The 18211-nt window shown below is 42.8% G+C and overlaps 1 protein-coding gene across 16 annotated transcripts in view; it reads left to right on the top strand.

Moving 5' to 3' along the window:
• Nucleotides 1–10196: 10196 nt before the first annotated feature.
• The window catches only part of MCF2L (MCF.2 cell line derived transforming sequence like), a 278619-nt gene continuing 270604 nt past the window's right edge, over nt 10197–18211 (top strand). For 4 of the 16 annotated variants that reach the window (XM_065581005.1, XM_065580998.1, XM_042861415.2 and 1 more), the window contains exon 1: nt 10201–10427. The gene's annotated coding sequence lies outside the window, so the exon portion shown is untranslated. Of the gene's footprint in view, nt 10428–11012; nt 11032–18211 lie in introns of those variants that run through there. The other 12 variants (XM_042861421.2, XM_042861418.2, XM_042861420.2 and 9 more) reach the window with 8 other exon arrangements.

Raw genomic sequence — 18211 nt, 5'->3', positions numbered from 1 at the left:
TGAATTGAAATACACTATTTCTTTTGCTTTTTACAGTGCAAATATTTGTAATCAAAAATAAATATGAAGTGAGCACTGTACACTTTGTATTCTATGTTGTAATTGAAATCAATATATTTGAAAATGTAGAAAACATGCAAAAATATTTAAATAAATGGTATTCTATTATTGTTTAACAGTGCGATGAATCGCGAATAATTTTTTTTAATCGCTTGACAGCCCTGAAATATATATTTGCCTATGCACACGTGTGTATAATATATAATATATATATAATATATAATAGGGGGGAGGGATAGCTCATTGACCTGCTAAACCCAGGGTTGTGAGTTCAATCCTTGAGGGGGGCCACTTAGGGATCTGGGGCAAAATCAGTACTTGGTCCTGCTAGTGAAGGCAGGGAGCTGGACTCAATGACCTTTCGGGGTCCCTTCCAGCTCTATGAGATAGGTATATCTCATAGACTCTAAGGTCAGGAGGGACCATTATGATCATCTAGTCTGACCTCCCGCATGATGCGGGCCACAAAAGCTGACCCACCCACTCCTGGAAGAATTCTCCATATGTTAACATAGAATCATAGAAGATTAGGGTTGGATAGGGTTACCATATCTAATAAATAAAAAAAGAGGACCCTTCACGGGCCCTGGCCCTGCCCATTTCCCCACCCCTAGCCCCGCCCCAGCCCCGCCCCAGCCCCGCCCTAACTCCACCCCCTCCTTGCCACGGGGAAAGGGCTGCCCCAGCGCTACCGGCTTCACGGTTTGCCGGGCACCCCCCAGACCCTGCGCCCCCGGCGGGCGCTTCCCCAGCGCAGCTGGAGCCCGGGAGGGGAAACGCCCAGCCGGGGGCGCAGGGTCTGGAGGCTGCCCGGCAAACCGTGAAGCCGGTAGCGCTCGGGCTTTGGGCAGCCCCTATGCCTCCGGACCCTGCGCCCCCAGCCGGGCACTTCCCCTCCCGGGCTCCGGCGGTGCAGGGTCCGGAGGCACGGGGGCTGCCCGAAGCCGGTAGCGCTGGGGCAGCCCAGCTCTTAAACAGAGCCGAAGAGTCGGGGAGGAGCAGAGCCGCCGCGGCTGGAGGCTCTGCTCCTCTTCGGCTCTGTTTAAGAGCCGGGCTGCCCGAGCGCTACCGGCTTCGGGCAGCCCCCGTGCCTCCGGACCCTGCGCCGCCGGAGCCCGGGAGGGGAAGTGCCCGGCCGGCGGTTGGGGTCCGGAGGCAAGGGGGCTGCCTGAAGCCCATAGCGCTCGGGCAGCTCGGCTCTTAAACAAAGCCGAAGAGTCAGGGGAGGAGCAGAGCCGCCATTTTCCCGGACATGTTCGGCTTTTTGGCAATTCTCCCCCGGATGGGGGTTTGACTGCCGAAAAGCCGGACATGTCCGGGGAAAAAGAGGACGTATGGTAACCCTAGGGTTGGAAGAGACCTCAGGAGGTCATCTAGTCCAACCCCCTGCTCAAAGCAGGACCAACACCAACTAAATCAACAGTGCATATGCATATATGCAGTAGTAGTAGCAGGCTGGCTGCTGCTTTCCATCTCCCAGAATAAAGCAAATAACCTCTCAGCATTCAGTTTCTGAAAATGACAATCCCAACGTAACAAAGATTTGGAATGAAGTGAGAGTTCTTGGGCCATGCAACTAAACTGATGTTTTACTGCATATCTGTTCTGTTTTTAAAATTCATGCCTGTATATTGCTTTTTGGTTTTGAAATGGGGTCAGGAAAGGCATTTAATGGCAGTTTTCACCACTAGGTTTTGTTCTTGCAACTAATCAGTTTATTGTAATCCATGATACATTTGGGTGAATAGTCCATTTGATTCCTCCACCCACCAGTGCACTTCAATACAATCCGATTTGTTATGGCAACGTCTCTTGTTTCATTAGGGGCTTGCCTGGCCAGCAAAGCAGTCTGGTGAAACACTAGGGTCATCCATCTATAACAAGTTAAATCTTCAACAGCGCCCTCTTGGTGGAAACTAATTTACTATAGGCTAGCATGTTTACTATAGGCTATTATAGTTTCTCTGACCCATTCAGTCTTGAATTACTCAGCTTTAGAGTAACCCTGAAATCAAGAGCCTCTATTATTAATAGAGAAACTGCAGTTATTTCCAGTGAATTCTCAGGATTCATATTCTGTTTCTTTGTAGCACCCTGTACAGAAGCTCAAAGGCTAATGTTTTCACCCCACAGAAAGAAGGATTTCTAGAGTTACTTTGACCCATCAGAGAGCAGTGCATTTATTGTATGGTGCCTTCTAACCCTGTGAGTCATGTTTGTGCAGCATTCTAGTACATTGTTTAATAAAAAGGCAGACTAGTGTCATGATGAAATTAAATTTTGTGCACATCTTGCTTAAACATAGAATATTATAGCCTGAAATCCCTATGAGCAGGATTGTCTGTGAGGTCACTTGTTTTTCCTCTTATTTTGCTGCCTTGTAGTGATTATAGCTGCTAATGCATCTTTCATCTAGTGCTGCATTATCCAGGTTTCTTTTGCTTGTATTTTATTACTTTCAGCTTTTTATTGTTTAATCAAAAATAATTTGATGACACTAATAATCATTTTTCTTATAAAATCATATCACTACTCAAGATCAATTCACAACTTAATGAAAAAGAAATTGACAATATTTTAAACTATAACATAGAATAATAGAATCGTAGGAGTGGAAGAGACCTTGAGAGGTCTTCTAGTCGAGTCTCCTGATCTCAAGGCAGGACAAAGTATTACCTACACCATCCCTGACAAGTGTTTATCTAACCGGCTCTTAAAAATCTCCAATGACAGAGAGTCCACAACATCCTTAGGCAATTTATTCCAGTGCTTAACAACCTTGATAGAAAGTTTTCTTTAATGTCTAACCCAAACTGCCCTAGCTGCAACTTAAGCCCATTGCTTCTTGTCCTGTCCTCAGAGGTTAAAGAGAACAATTTTTCTCCCTCTTGCTTGTAACAACTTTTTATGTTTTTGAAAACTCTTATCATGTCTTCTCTTCTCCAGACTAAACAAACCCAGTTTTTTCAATCTTCCCTCATAGGTCATGTTTTCTAGACCTTTAATCATTTTTGTTGCTCTTCTCTGAACTTTCTCCAATTTGTCCACATCTTTCCTGAAATGTGGCGCCCAAAACTGGTCACAATATTCCAGTTGAGGCCTAATCAGTGTGGAGTAGAGCCGAATAATTACTTGTTGTGTCTTGCTTACAATACTCCTGCCAATACATCACTGTGGACAGTCATTAACATTGACCCTCTCATCCTCAAGTGTTTCAATAAAACAAAATCTCCCGCACATACCTTGGTGCTTGTTTCATGAAAAACTTTGATTGTTGCCTTTGTTACTTAATTTTCCTGTTACTCTTTTCTCCTGTGCACTATGAATTCTCTCTGGTATATTGGCTCTTCACTGGACAATAATTACCAGTTCCAATAGTAGTGTGATAATGCTCTACAGTTAAGGTTGTATGGCAGATGGGCAGTTTCTGGTTTTGGACAGGATGTAAAATAATAAAAACTAGTTCTGCAGACTTCAGACATCAGACAAACACATTTCCCATAATTTCACTTGAAAACAAAAACTTGATATCACAAATTGTAACACCAATGATGAGAGAAACTGCTTTTTATTCCTATCTTTCTGTTTTATAGCCTATATGCTATCCATTCATGGCGTGTTGGGCTAGCCCTACTGATTTCAGCAAGCATTGTTTACTTCAGGCTTACCTTTCAACTAGCCAAGTTTCACATGGAATGCAATGACCTAAAACAAGACTTAACAGACACAGATCACACTAACAGAACTTCTTTCCTTGACATCTTAGTTGTATAAGCACCTTACTAATATTACTAATTCCAGCATGCTTTTAGAACGTATGCTTTTGGAATTGTACCACCTGGACTGCCAAAAATATAAATATACTCTTAAAATGCATTATAACATTGTAGAGTATACCTCTAGAATATTTTTCTTGCTCCTTATCTGTGTAACTGAGACTTATTTTTTCAGATGGAGGCATTCTCCAAACTTCTAATATATTTAATTGCTCTTTTCCATTTATGCAATGTCCTTTTTGTGATAATGTAATACATACTTTGTTATGTAATGAAGATCCTGGCCTTTTGAAGTCTACAGAATTGTTGCCATTGACTTCAGTGTTGTCTGGTTTTCTCCATCCTCTTCTTATTGCAGCATAAGAGCATGGTGAGATTTTGACTTCTGTTTCACATGCTGCAGATATGTGCAGCGAGATATCGGGCATATCTACAGTGACTTCTATGTCTGTTTACCTGAGAGATCACAGTTAATGCAGAAACCTCCTTGTACAGTTAATTTAAATTGCTTCTTTCTACATGATTTACCTTGCACTTTTCTCTGTCAAATTTCATCTGCTGTCTTGTTGCCTAATTACATATTTTTATTACTTATAGAGCGATTTATGTTGCACCATTGTCACATAGTCTCTGGATACATTTATAATATAAAACAATACTTTCTCCCAAAGGCAGCTACAATCATCAGCCACCTGCTGATTAGCCACCCTCCAGGCTTGAAAACACAGCACTCTAATCCAAACTCATGAAAATGTGTGGGTAAAGAAGCCAGCTTTGCATCAGGCTTTAGTGGCTCAACAGAGGAAGTTAGGGCTAGAGCTGAGGCCTCCCCCCTGGAAATACTGCTGCCTGTCCTCTATATCTCAAAGCTAAGGGCTGGCAGCAAGAGTACATCAGCTGCTTTCAAACAGTGGATGGCAGAGTGCATGTAAAGTCTGTACAATAGGTGGGCAAGTCCATCACTGTGCGTTTTTTAGCTCTGTCTGAAGTTTCTCACAATTATCCTAACTCTTGATTGCGCTAAATAATTTTGTCTCTTCTGCAAAAGTCTCTGATGTCTTGTTCACCAAATTTTCTGATAATTAATAAAGATATTGAACAACTCCTGTCTTAGTAATAGTGCACAGCCCAGTATTAACCTCTTTCCACATGGAGAATAAGCTATTTATAACCACACTGTATTCCTTACCTCTGTTTAGGCTAGTGTTTGAAAGGACTTTACCTCTCACCATGTAGTAATGATATTTAATAATACTGAGTACTTAGCTGTTTGCTCTTAAACATAAACATTGTATCAGTCATGATTTTCATAACACCACACTGAAGTCAATAGGTAAGTATCCTGTTCACGGCCCTATGTATTCCATGGCACAATGGGATCAAATTCCATGGCAGCAACCCCTAAAATGTATGGCAATGTAGAATTATGCTATTGCTATGAAATAACCTCCAGTTCTAATCCCAAAGCCCCCCCACAAACACACACAGCTAGGGCGAATACTCAAAAATACTCAACATAAATTTTGTTGATTGTTTGAGCATGAGTTTTTTGTTACACTCCCTGTGCAGCCTGGCTCCATGCCCCGAGTCTCAACTCTCACAATGTATCCAGTTGACCCAGTTCAGAATCATCTTCCCCAGGTTTTTCAGGCATGAGGAGCTTGTAGCTGGCCAGGGCAGCTCATCTCTCTCACTCCCTTGACCTAGATGGCTCTGCTAGTCCCCCAAACTAACACCAGCATTTATTTCTGGCTCCCCCCGTTCCCTGTTTGCAAGCTACATTATTCCAGTTCAGGCTCCTCAACCGCTTGCTGCCTATGTCCAAGGAATGGTGCAGAGAGTATGTATTGTGATCAAATTAACTCCCTGTTGTGGGGAAAATGGGAGAGCAAGAAGCAGCTGTAAACAGGTCTTGGAAGGACAGGGAAGAGCAAAAAAAAAAATGTTGACTGCATGGCTGAAGCAAAATGGTGAATTCTCAGGCATTCTGGAAAAATCCCAAGTTACTTGACTATATTCAGCAAGGTTGCTTAATAGCTTATCAGGAAGGGTGTTTAGTGAGAAAATGTAAATGATTATTCCACCTTTAACCCTTTCAAAGAATTCAAACAGGTTAAAAAGAGAGACATTTTATCCACATAAAAATGGTGGTAGTCCATGGGAGCACTCCATGGTGCTTTATATCTAGCTTTAATGTTTGTTTGTTTTCACATTTTTCTTATTTATTAAACGTTTTGATTTCAGGAGAAGTGAAAGTCCTTGGGGCCCTGCTGTACAAACACAAGTAAGCAACCGTCATTGCTGCAGAAAACTTACAACCTTAAAGAGACAAGAACAGACCAAGGGTTAAAGAATGAGGATATAGCTTACAACCAAATGAAGCTAGTGATGAGTGGAACAGTTTGTTAGTGTCATGATACTGAAGTAAATTTCATAACTCTTGATTACCCATAACTCTCTTTTAAAAAGATGGATCTCAAGCCAATTTTCAGTCTTCTTGTATTACAGCTGTTTTAATGTAGAATCACAGTTCTGGTAGCTAAGCTATTTTGTTCATTAGTTCCTTCAGAACTCTCAGTTGCCATCTGTCTCTGACATTTTCTTGCAACTTAACTGCTTCCGTGCTGAAATCTACTTCAGCCTTTGGGAAGGGGAGAACAAGATGGCACTTTAAATAGCATGTGGATCCTCCAATAGAAAGCTAACATTACACTGGTGATCATTGCCACATTCCACAGGGAGCAATCTGGAGCAGCGAGGCGTTGTGTCCCCACATGCCCTGCAACCTTGGGTGTCTCACAATGATGTGGTGCTGTAGTTCCCAGCCCTGGCTGTTCATAAACAGCTAAACTGCCAAACAGCCTGCAGCTCACACCCTGAGTGTCTGTGTACAACTGCAGCACTGCTCCAGTAACTCTACTATTGTTGACCAGTGAGTTATTAGTTTTCAAATGATACCTCACAAGCCATATTTTCTACAAAGATTATTACAGGATTGCATAAGGTCTGAATACAGACGTGCATTTGGTCATAATTGGGGGGAAATCATCTCCAGAAGGATAGAAAACAAAGAAAAAAGGCACTTATGATTAAATAAGCCCCCTTTACAAATATTGCCACTAATGCTAATTATTCCATCTATTCTGCCAAGTGAAGTTTTCAGTAAAAGTCCTGTTGAATCAAATAGTTTTCAGTCTTTGTATCGCTTTATTATTTATTACTTGTATTGTGGTAGTGCAGAGAGGTTCCCATCAGGGCCTAAAGCCCCTTTGTATCAGGCACTTTACGTGCATATAACAATGGACAATGCCTGCTGCAAAGAACTGAAATAGCAAATATCTTAGTAAAGTCCTCCTTGCACTCTAAAACCTTTTTTGATGTCTCTCTCTTCTCTGCTATTTCATATCTTCTTTAACTGACCATCATTGGAGTAATCGAAGATCCACTTGCTTACTCATGAGGTTTTTGTAGAATACTGAGATATTTCTAATTATTTGTTGACATCCTCTTTTCTTTTTGTTCTTTGATTCTGTTATTCCTATGCATCATCCCTATCCAGTCTATGGATTTTAATTTCTTTTCCACTCAGCTTGTTTCAAATTAATTTCCTCATTTTAAAAAATCCCCCATCTTGTACTTATGTGTCATAGTGCTACTCTTTCCTATACTATAGCATAAGAGGATAGCAGGTGTACATTTATATTCTGATTCCTGATGCACAGTGACTCAATCGCTCACTCCTATCCCAGCTCAGCTTCAAGAGCAGCTGCTTTTGTCTTCCAGAACAAGCTTTTTCAAGAAGAAATAATTTGATAATGAGAGATTGTTTCTGTAAACTATTCCCTGACAGAACACTGAGTCACTTCAGAGTAGGCGAGTATGGATAGTTGTTATGAAAACATCTGTAAATTCCATACCTGTGCCATTCAAATACTAAAATTGGTTTCTGGTGCCCCCTCCATCTAAGAAGTGGAGGGTGCAAAGAATACCTGTGTAGCTCTTACTAGCCAGAGAAGCAGCTTGAGTGCACACATGCTGCCCAGTCATAGATGTTATATTTTTTAGGCTCTGGAGACCTTAGTACATTCTGGAATGCTATTACCAAGAAGTTGGAAATTTTCAACATGAACATGTGATCCAGTAATCAGACATCTTAAATAACACTATTGAGAAGTGAGTAGGGAATAAGAAGCCTGGAAGGCTGCTGGGCAGGAAGACTGATTTGATAAGTATGTACTTTCTGAGCTACCCAGACATGCTCAGGGCCCCTCTCCTGACGTATTTAGTATGTAGTTTTCAAATATTCATAAACCAATATGTTCAAGCTTATGAAAGCATATACTTTTTACTGAAGACTTTCACTTACATTCAGCAGGATTGGGATCTTTAGAGCTACAGCAATACAGTGCAATTCATGAGGTTTTCACACTTAATCTTATTTTATGTGTCTGTATATACCTAGAACTCAAAATGCAGTATCTAACCCTTAATTTATAATAGACACATGGACAATCCTAGTTAACAATAGTAACTGATTCAGTTTTAACCTTCCTCTATAACAGTCTTGATTGGAACCTGTTACCAAACAAGAACACTGACAATCCTTAAAGCACCTACACAAGCATGTACACTTCTTTACTAATTATGCACCTGATTTCAGGCAGTACTCAATTGACTGATCTGGGTTGCCACCCAAGAGAAAGTCTGCATCACCAGAACTTTGATCAGCCATTCAGCTGAGTTACTGTTCACCGGGAGTTAATCCTGCAAACACACACTTGCAAGCTACCTAAACTGCTGGAAAAAAAGACCGTTAAAGTTACCTATTCAAGATAGGCACACCTCTACCTCCATATAACGCCGTCCTCGGCAGTCAAAAAATCTTACCGCGTTATAGCTGAAACCGCATTATATTGAACTTGCTTTGATCCACTGGAGTGCGCAGCCCTTCCACTGCTTTACCGTGTTATATCTGAATTCGTGTTATATCGGGTTGCGTTATATCGCGGTAGCGCTGTACTTAGTAACAGCAGGAGGACTTCCAGATAGTCAGCCCAGGACCTCAGTCTTCTCCCTTTGCTTTCTAAAAGTAGAGGACGCAGTGTGCTGAATGAAACAGGTCATTTCATCCCATTCTGCTGAGCAACATAACTTCTTCCTGGAGCAGCTGGTATATCTAAGGGTGACCCAAACTCTAATGTAGATTTGAAATATCCAACCCAAATGATTGTTGTCTCATCTCCCACCATCCATTCCAGCCAGAGAATAAAGCATAATTTTTGAATTCTTACAACTGCCTTTTGAAAATTCCAGTCTTTTTGTGTAAAAGACCTTGTGTTATACCTGTTTATGGAAGACAAGGAACAGGACTGACAACGGCTCTGATCATGGGAAGTATTAGGCAATCTTAGCTATAGGTGGTGCTACCTATAATAAGTAATAACAACAGAAAACTTCAGCCCCAAGCACACTCTTCAGAAAAGTTATGAGTGACTGAGTTTGGGTTAGAATGGAAAACAAAAACGTATCACCATCCACGTGTCTATTTGTTCAGCTATGGAGAGCTAAATATAAACAAAAATCCAGAAGCCTTTCAACAATTTTAAGTTTTGGACAGACTTTGAGACAAAAGAACTCGGAGATTATCTGCTCCCACTGATCATACTCGGTGAATCCTGATGGTCAGTGGTTTCTCTGGACCATTAGAGTGTTATAACACAGCAGGTGCGGTCACAGGCCCAGCAGCAAAGCAAGGGGAAAGGAAGTTTGCACTGAACTCAGATCTTTTGTGTAACGAAGGAGAAACTACGGCGATTGTCAGCTCAGCGCAGCGTGGGTGGATGAAGCGGACAGGCTACTACTGCAAACAGGGCGCAGGCTGGGGGTGTGTGTGTGTGTGTCCGGGGCTGCGAACAGGAGACTGGGACTTATCCCCCGCGTGCTCGGTCTGAGCTGGCTGTGTGACCTCAAGCAAGCGGGATAACTCTCCCGCGCCTCCGCCCCCCTCCCCACCTGTCCGCCCCACGGCAGTGCTGGGAAGTGCCCCGAGAGCCTTCCAGGGCAGAAGGCAGCTTATGTTCCTTCCTATTGTTCTTATTCCTGTCCCCAACGGAACCCACCCCCGCGACTGGAGGCGGCTGCGTTAAAGGGCTGGCCCAGGTGTGCCAGCTGCTACCTCTCGGCGCAGAGGAAACCCGCTACCCACGGCAAGTGCACGAGGAACGGGCTGGCTGCAGAGCGCCCAAGGCGGGGGTGGGCAGAGCGCACGCGGCAGCTGCGGGGCTCCCGCTCGGGGCTGCTCCCGCCCCCGTAACAAAGGAGCGCGGCCGCCAGCCCCCTATGGCGAGGGGCTGTAGGGGCGGAGTTGCTGCTCTCGGCCAGGCGCCTCTTGATGCTGCCCCCGCCCACCACGCCCCGCCTGTGCGGGGAGGGGGCGGCCGAGAGCAGCGCTCATCTCTCCTCCCTCCCGCGCCGGGGCGTCTGCAAAGGCAGAGTGCTGACAACAAGCCGCGGGCACAGGGGGGACGCGGAGCCGGGCGGGTTTTGTGCACGGCGCTCAGCCCCCGGCGGCAGCAGTAGTAGTGCTCTCAGGTGAGTGTGCGCGGGGCGCGCCCCCTCCTCGTGGGCCGGACTTGTGGCTGGACCCTGGGGAGCAAACAGCGGAGCCCCCCGCTTGTGGCTGCACAGAGCAACCCGGGGGGTGTTAAAGCCCCGCCCCTGGCTCCCCTCCGTGGGGCAAGAGCAGCCGCTGCAGGGATGTGGCGGCCGGTGGGAGCGGCTGCTGGGAGTCCCCGGGCCGGTCCCAGCTCCCGGTAGGGCGCACCCCGCGCACGGTTTGAGAGGCGCGGGCGTGGAGACACACGCCCAGGTCTCTTGCCAGCGTCCGGCCCATTCATTCCCCTGGGAGCGCGGCAGAAGCCTGCTAGTGCCCTAGCCCGGCCCGCGCTGCCCCTTTCGGGGCGAGGGGCGCTTCGCGTTCAGCTGCCGCCTGCCCCTGGATGGAGCTGCCCGAGCTGAGCCGGAGCTTGGGACCAGGGCTGGGACTAGCGCTACATCTCCGGTCGTGGGGTGGGTTAAAGCAGAGCTGTGGGGATAGTTCGGGCTGCTAGGAAAAAGCTGCTACCCGATTGTTCAACCCCGGGTAAATCTGATCGCGATTGCAGGGTGTCGTCTCTTCAGGCTGCATTAGAAATGAGTGAGAGTGCTAGGAAAAAACAAGCCTTGTATTGCTTTTTCCGTAGTTGAAAAGAACAAAGAATTTTTCATATCAAGGGACACTTAGATTAACATTTATATTAAAAAAACTCCTTCCTGATGTTGCTAATAATATCTGATATTATTAAATGTGAAATAGATATCTGTCTCTATATAGAGATAGATATGTCACTTTTTATACTGCTTGTGCTAGCTGTTTACATTTTATATTTCACTCAGTTTCAGTTTGGACTTTCAAAATAGATTAGCCAGGCTTCCTTTTATTTGTAGTCCTTTTCTAATGAGTGTTTCATTCTGGTTTCCATTTAGGAAAAGGGTTATTTACAACCCAAAGACTACAGGGAAAGATGTGTTTAAAAACCACTTTTACTGACATTTAAAAACAAAAAACATTTCACCTGTTAGGTTTTGTAAAAGATTTGCAAGTCCTAAACTTTGGGCCTATATAGATCTAACAGTGTATCTTTTAAGGCCCCAATCCTGTAAGTAATATGAAAGTACTGAAGTGCCAGTGAGTTCAGTGGAATCAGCATTGCCAACTCTTGCAACATTTGGCTTCTGTCTTAAAGTCCCGGTCCCTGGATTCATTAGGTTCATAAGGTTATGTGATAATCTCATCTTTTATTTATTAAGTAAATTTCTAGTCCTTATTATTGCAGGGGAAAGGTTGAAAATGTGAACCATGAAGGTAAATAAATAGAACCCAACGTTTATTATTTAAACACAATCTCATAGTTTTTAAGTCAATCTCATGAGGTTTTTGAATGGTTGGGGCTGACTACTGGGAAGTATTTGAATACATAAGATTAATCACATGGCTGTTTGCGGGATCAGGTTATGTTTTAGTACTGACTCAGCTTTTTTTTACAAGTACAATGTGAATATTAAACAATAAAGAATAACTTATTACCAACAAATATGTTGCTAATGTCAAATACTGTATTAAAAGACAAAACCAACTACTATTGATTTAATTTATAATTCAGGAACATACTTGAGCACTGGCTTAAATCTTGTTTATTTCAATGGGACTTAACCTCATGTTTAACTTTAAGAATATGCTTGTGTTCTTCCTGAATTGGCATGCTTTACTGACTCAAGAATCTACTGTACAAGAACAACTGAGCATCCATAGAAACTTTTTTTATTGACTTCTGTATCTTTGGTGGAAGAAGGGCCCACCTATGCAACACTGAAGGAAGTTGCATGTGTGAGTAGTTGGGGGAGGAGGGGGACCCACAGGAGATACTAGGCCAGGCACGGCCAAACTGTGGCTTGAGAGCCACATGCATCTTTTACAGTTAAAGGGCAGTTTGTGGAGCCACCCCTCACCTCCTTTCTCCTCCTACGTGGGCGGGGGGGGGGGGGGGGAGGGAGGAGGAAAGAGGATGGGGAAGGTGGCAGGGCTTGTGGCTTCTGCCCTGTGAGGAATGGGGCTATGGCTTCTGCCCTGTGGGGAGTGTGGTTTCGGGGCTTTAGCCCTGCAGGTGGGCATTAGGGCAGAAGCCCCATGCTCCGGCAGGTGCCACCCAGTGGCTCTCAAACTTCTGAAGATTGTATGCAGTTAGGAGGGTCAGTAAGTTTGGCCACCCCGTAATATGCTGTAATATTGTAAACTTATTAATTTGAAATGTTGATTTTCCTAAATGCTTTTAAGTAATTTCTGTAGTTCTATTTTAATGCTGAAAAAATGTTGTCAATTACCATCTGTTACAAGGTAATAGAACCTGCCTATTAAATCTAGACAAGTTTTGTAAACAAAGTGTTCAACATCCAGTTACTTAATTGAATTGAAAAAACAAGCAGATCAGAAATCAGCTAACTGATTTCTTCCTAAAGGAGCAGAGTGCATGTTTTCCTCTGATCCTGCTACAGCAGTTGGATGCTGTCGAATGAACTTTATGCAGGGGAGGGTCTCTGACATTCAAACTTACTTTTTCAAGATAAATAATTCTGATATCTCCTCAATAAGTAAAATACCAGTAATAAATCATGCAATATATACATTAACATTAAGGAAAGCAGAATACATTCTACATCGGGGTATTCAATAGGCAGACCACAGGCAAATCCGGACTGCCAGATGGTTTTGAATGGATCGCAAAATCTTTTATTTACTTATTATTATCATTGCTGTTGTTGTTCTATTATTTTCTCTGGACTTCACCTTGACCTAGAAATTTGGACTTTGACGAAAAATAATTGGTTACCCTTCTTCTACATTCTAAACTGAAGGCAGTCTAGTCTGGTTTTTAGGATTCACATGCTTAGCCTTTGGTGAGCCTGGGTTAAACAAATCTGTGTATAGAATATTGGCAGCATCCTATTTTGGGTATTATGTATGTCATAATATCTTTTATATTAGAATAATGCGCTATTGGTAGAGGCGTTCTCATGACAAATTATAACTCGTATCTGGAGACTTATACAGTGTTTCAAACAAGAGTGTCAACCAACCAACCCACTTGATTTACTTAATTGATCTGCATAGCATATTCAAATTCTGCAGTATGAACGTTTACTGTTTAAAATAAGAAGTAAATCTCTAAGCCTCCTGGTTGTCAAGATAATGTCCAAAATGTGAACCAAGTGTAATCTGATAGTGTTTATCTTCCTGAGTCTACAGATAGTCTTAAAGAAAGACTTGGAGAGGTTTAAACCAGTGGTGAGCAACCTGTGGCCCGTCAGGGTAATCCGCTCGCGGGCTGCAAGACAGTTTGGGTACGTCTTCACTACCCGTCGTATCGGCGGGTAGCAATCGATTTATCCGGGATCGATATATTGCGTCTCGTTAAGATGCGATATATCGATCCCCGAACGCGCTCACCGTCTACTCCGGAACTCCATCAGAGTGAGCGGCGGTAGCACGGTCGACGGGGGAGTCGTGGCCATCGATCCCGCGCTGTCTGGACCCCAGGTAATTTGATCCAAGATGCTTCGACTTCAGCTACGCTATTTGCGTAGCTGAAGTTGCGTATCTTGGATCGATTTCGCCCCCCCCCCCCCCAGTGTAGACCAGCCCTTTGTTTATGTTGACCGTCTGCAGGCACCACTGCCCGCAGCTTCCAGTGGCCAGAAACGGTGTACCGTGGTCACTGGGAGCTGCGGGCGGTCAATGTAAACAAACTGTCTGGTGGCCTGCCAGCGGATTACCCCGATGGGCCACGTGCGGCCCGCAGGTTGCCCACCACTGGTTTAAACTGTCTTCCTCTTTAATCTCATTGGGCTATAGACTCTGAAATCAAATGATATGTAAATATCAGTGCAAACTATTTCATTGCTAATAGATTTTGTGGGTGAAAGGAGGTAGGAGTGAAGTCCTATGTGGGGTGGGAATTGGGCAGAGTTGCAGAGAATAAAATAGAGGGAAGAAAGGAGACAAAGATGGGAAGGGAGCGAAAAGGAGGATGGGGAATAGAGAGGAAACAATGGGCCAAAAAAAAGCAGCCCTCCTAATGGGGGAAACTCATTTTTCCCAATGAGTGAGGAGGATGTGATGCTTTGGGGGCTCACCCAGATCAGTAAGGGATTATGTCACCACCTGCCATGTAACCCTGGCTGCTTCTGTGCTGTGCAGCTTTGGCTTAGAGCACTGTCACCAATAGCAGGCTCACAGCACGATGGCCTCATCCTGGTTTCCACAGCCTGGTCACTCCTTGCCGGGTGGCCCCACCAGCCCTTCCAGACCCAAGTTTCCCCCAAACTGTTTCCCCTGCAGTGTTCAGTCCCTCTTACTGGACTCACAGAAGTTATTCAATTTGCTGTCTCTAAAGAGAGACAGAGACAGGAAGGCCTCAGAAGGAATGGACTGAACAGAGCATTGAGTGATCCATCCCGTCATCCACTCCCAGCTGCTGGCAGTCAGATTTTGGAGACACCTGACACAGAGCCTGCGTTTGCATCCCTGATCATCTTGGCCAATAGTTGTTGATGGGGCTATCCTCCATGAATTTATCTAGTTCTTTTTTTAACCCCGTTATACATTTGACCTTCACAACATCGCTGGCTAGGAGTTCCGTAAGTTGACTGTGCGTTGTGTGAAGAAGTACTTCCTTACGTTTGTTTTAAAGCTGCTGCTTATTAATTTCATCGGGTGACCCCTTGTTCACGTGTTTATGTGAAAGGGTAAATCGTACCACCTTATTCACTTTCTCCACATCATTTATGGATTTTTATAGACCTCTGTCATATACCCCCTTAGTTGTCTCTTTTCTAAACTGAACAGTCCTGGTCTTTTTAATCTCTCCTCATATGGAAGCTGTTCCATACCCTTAACCATTTTTGTTGTTCTCTGTACTTTTTACCATTCTAATATCTTTTTTTTAGATGGGGATAAATAGAACTGCATGCGGTATTCAAGATGTGGGCGTACCATGAGTTTATATAGTGGCATTATAAAATTTTCTGTCTTATCTATCTCTTTCCTAATGGTTCCTAACACCTTGTTTAATTTACATTGGAGATACAGTCAAGCCTGAAAAAAATAAATTCCTTTGTCTAGGACCAGCTGGGCTTATGCACAGTCTGCCAAACACATTTGAGGATTATATTTCCAGCAAATATCTATAATTATTTATATATGGCCCATACCTACATCACGTTATAGTATTAATTACCAGACTCTTACCAATTTTCCAGTGAAATATTACAAGACAACAGTAAGCTAGTCAGGTCAGCTGAGACTCACTGCTACATACCAGGGAGCCCTTGCCCTCTGGCATTGGGGTGCTCTTAGGGTCACAGATGTATGTGACAATACTGAGGAAATAGTTATATAATAACTAAACTTAGTAACTAGGTCTTTCTGCAAATCTCCCATTGGCATCAGTGGAAGTTCTGTTTATGGGTTGCGATTAGCAGGTAGTCCGTAAAGTATACCACAATCCTGAACCATAGTTAAAGATGGAATTTGGCCTTCTCCAAGAAATTAATTTGGTGCCCCTTCTCTAATGTTTTAGGGTGGGTACAAGCCGCATACTCCACTCAGTGTATGCAGGTAACCTTAGTTAGTGTTAGGAAATTACACAATAAATTCACAATTTAGCGCACAACTTTCCTGTGAGGACAAGCCCTAAGTTTTTAAACCAATATATTTATACTGGTATAACCCCCATTTAGACACTTCTATTCCAGTGTAACAGCACATTTTGTCAATTTAGCTTATGTCTTTTGGGAATGGGTTTAAGTTAAGCTGAAATAAGGTACTCTTATACTGGACTAAGTGTCTTCATGGGGTGGATGGGGGAATTATACTGGTATAATTGATGAAAACTTTCCCATAGTTTCTTAAATTTTTAGGATAGTTGCATCCTGCCATGCAGAACATGGTGGAATTCTAGTTTCTGTCAAGGTATTTCAACATATTTCTTAAAGATCTATGCAAGCTAGGTCCATGGAAAGTGAACTTTTTTTTGTAAAGTGATATGGAAGGAGACAGAGGGCACTGAGCAGTGGGAGCACAGCACATTAGGTTTATGTTAATAATGCTCTAAAGTTGAGTACAAATATTTGGCATACCCAATAATTTAATTGGTATACTAGACCAACCTGCTTCTGTGGTGCACTTGTGGTGGGAGTGCCACAAGACCCACATGGGCTCTACAAGAATGAAAATTAACACAGATGTTGAGGGCAGGCTCTCTCCTTGAGCAGCCCTCATTTACACATACGTCAAATCTCCTTTTTAACTAAGGGGCCCTGATTTTTTTCCCTCTGCTGGAGCAATGAAGAAAATATTTGCAAATCTAGGGATCAAGCTTGCGAAGGAGTTAGGGTCAGAGGTATTAGCAAAACAAAGCCAAAACTACTGGCAAGCTTTATTTCTTAAGTTCTACCAATGCAACCTTCTTCCCAAGGATATTCATATTTAAATTCATAAATATACTCTCTTCTCTCCCCCCCCCCCCACTTAGAGCAAAAAGTAAAAGGTATGGGGGGGGGAGGAGAAAGAGAGCATATTTATGAATTCAAATATGAATATCCTTGTGAAGAAGGTTGCATTGGTAGAACTTAAGAAATAAAGCTTGCCAGTAGTTTAATTGGCTTTGTTTTGCTAATAGCTCTAAAATGCATTACATTCCATATTAGTATTACATGAAAAAGTCAGTCATCTATCTGTAGTATGTCATACTATATTTAAGCACATAGTTTCTATATTGTTTTGTGTACAGTGCAACCTTCCTAATTGAGAATGATTTGTAGACCCATTGTAAGGAAGCAAACAAATATGAATGTGAAGAATATTGCATCATGTGTTCATTAACTTATTTTGGCAAGTGTACTTCAGTTTTATTTATAATGCTTCATAGTTTTAAATTCCAGTGAATGTACTGGAATATATATTTTAAATTAATGAAATGTTAGTACTGTTAAACCATGTTCTAGCAATGTACTATTAAATCTTTGCTGAAGATTGGGTACAAACTCAAAATTATTTGAGAATTACTGGGTTTGTAGGTTAATTCTCACTTCATCAGTGAGGTTCCTCTATATTTCCATTAGTATGGATATACTGAGCATGGTGAACTATTGAATAAATTCTAAGTATAGGGTTAGGTAATACATTACCTGATTTCTTCTTAAAGTGTTGGAATGAAAGGTACATGTGTTCTATGTGGAAACTGAGGCTTGGAGTCTTGCAGGGCTCTACATTGGGACTAGTACTATTTTTATATCTTTTTAATGATTTAGACAAAGTTACTGTATAATATGTAAAATACCTAAAATAGGTGAAGTGGTTAAAACCCAGAGTGGTGTAACTTACCTAGTAATCTGAATAGATCAAGCAAATAGGCTCTGAGGAGAATTAGACACATTAATATATAGAAATAATGCAAAAAATAAATGTGGTGATCAGTGAAATGCTCATGCAATATAGATCAGTTCAACATGAAACAGCAAAGAAATCCAATAGTATGTTGGCTTGTAATAAGAGGGATATTATGGAGTAACATAAGTGATCCATCCCCGGTCGCTCATTCCTAGCTTCTGGCAAACAGAGGCTAGAGACACCATTCCTGCCCTTCTTGGCTAATAGCCATGGGTGGACCTCTCCTCCATTTAATTTATCTTGTTCTTTTTTGAACCCTGTGTAAGCACACCCTTTTCTTAACCTGTGTACTATATAATTTTTTTAACATTCGCTTTAATGAAGTCACAGC

This window comes from Chrysemys picta, chromosome 1, assembly GCF_011386835.1.
Source record: "Chrysemys picta bellii isolate R12L10 chromosome 1, ASM1138683v2, whole genome shotgun sequence".
NCBI lineage: Eukaryota > Metazoa > Chordata > Testudines > Emydidae > Chrysemys > Chrysemys picta.
The sequence above is the reverse complement of the archived record's forward strand: the minus strand, read 5'-3'. Positions and strand labels throughout refer to the sequence as shown.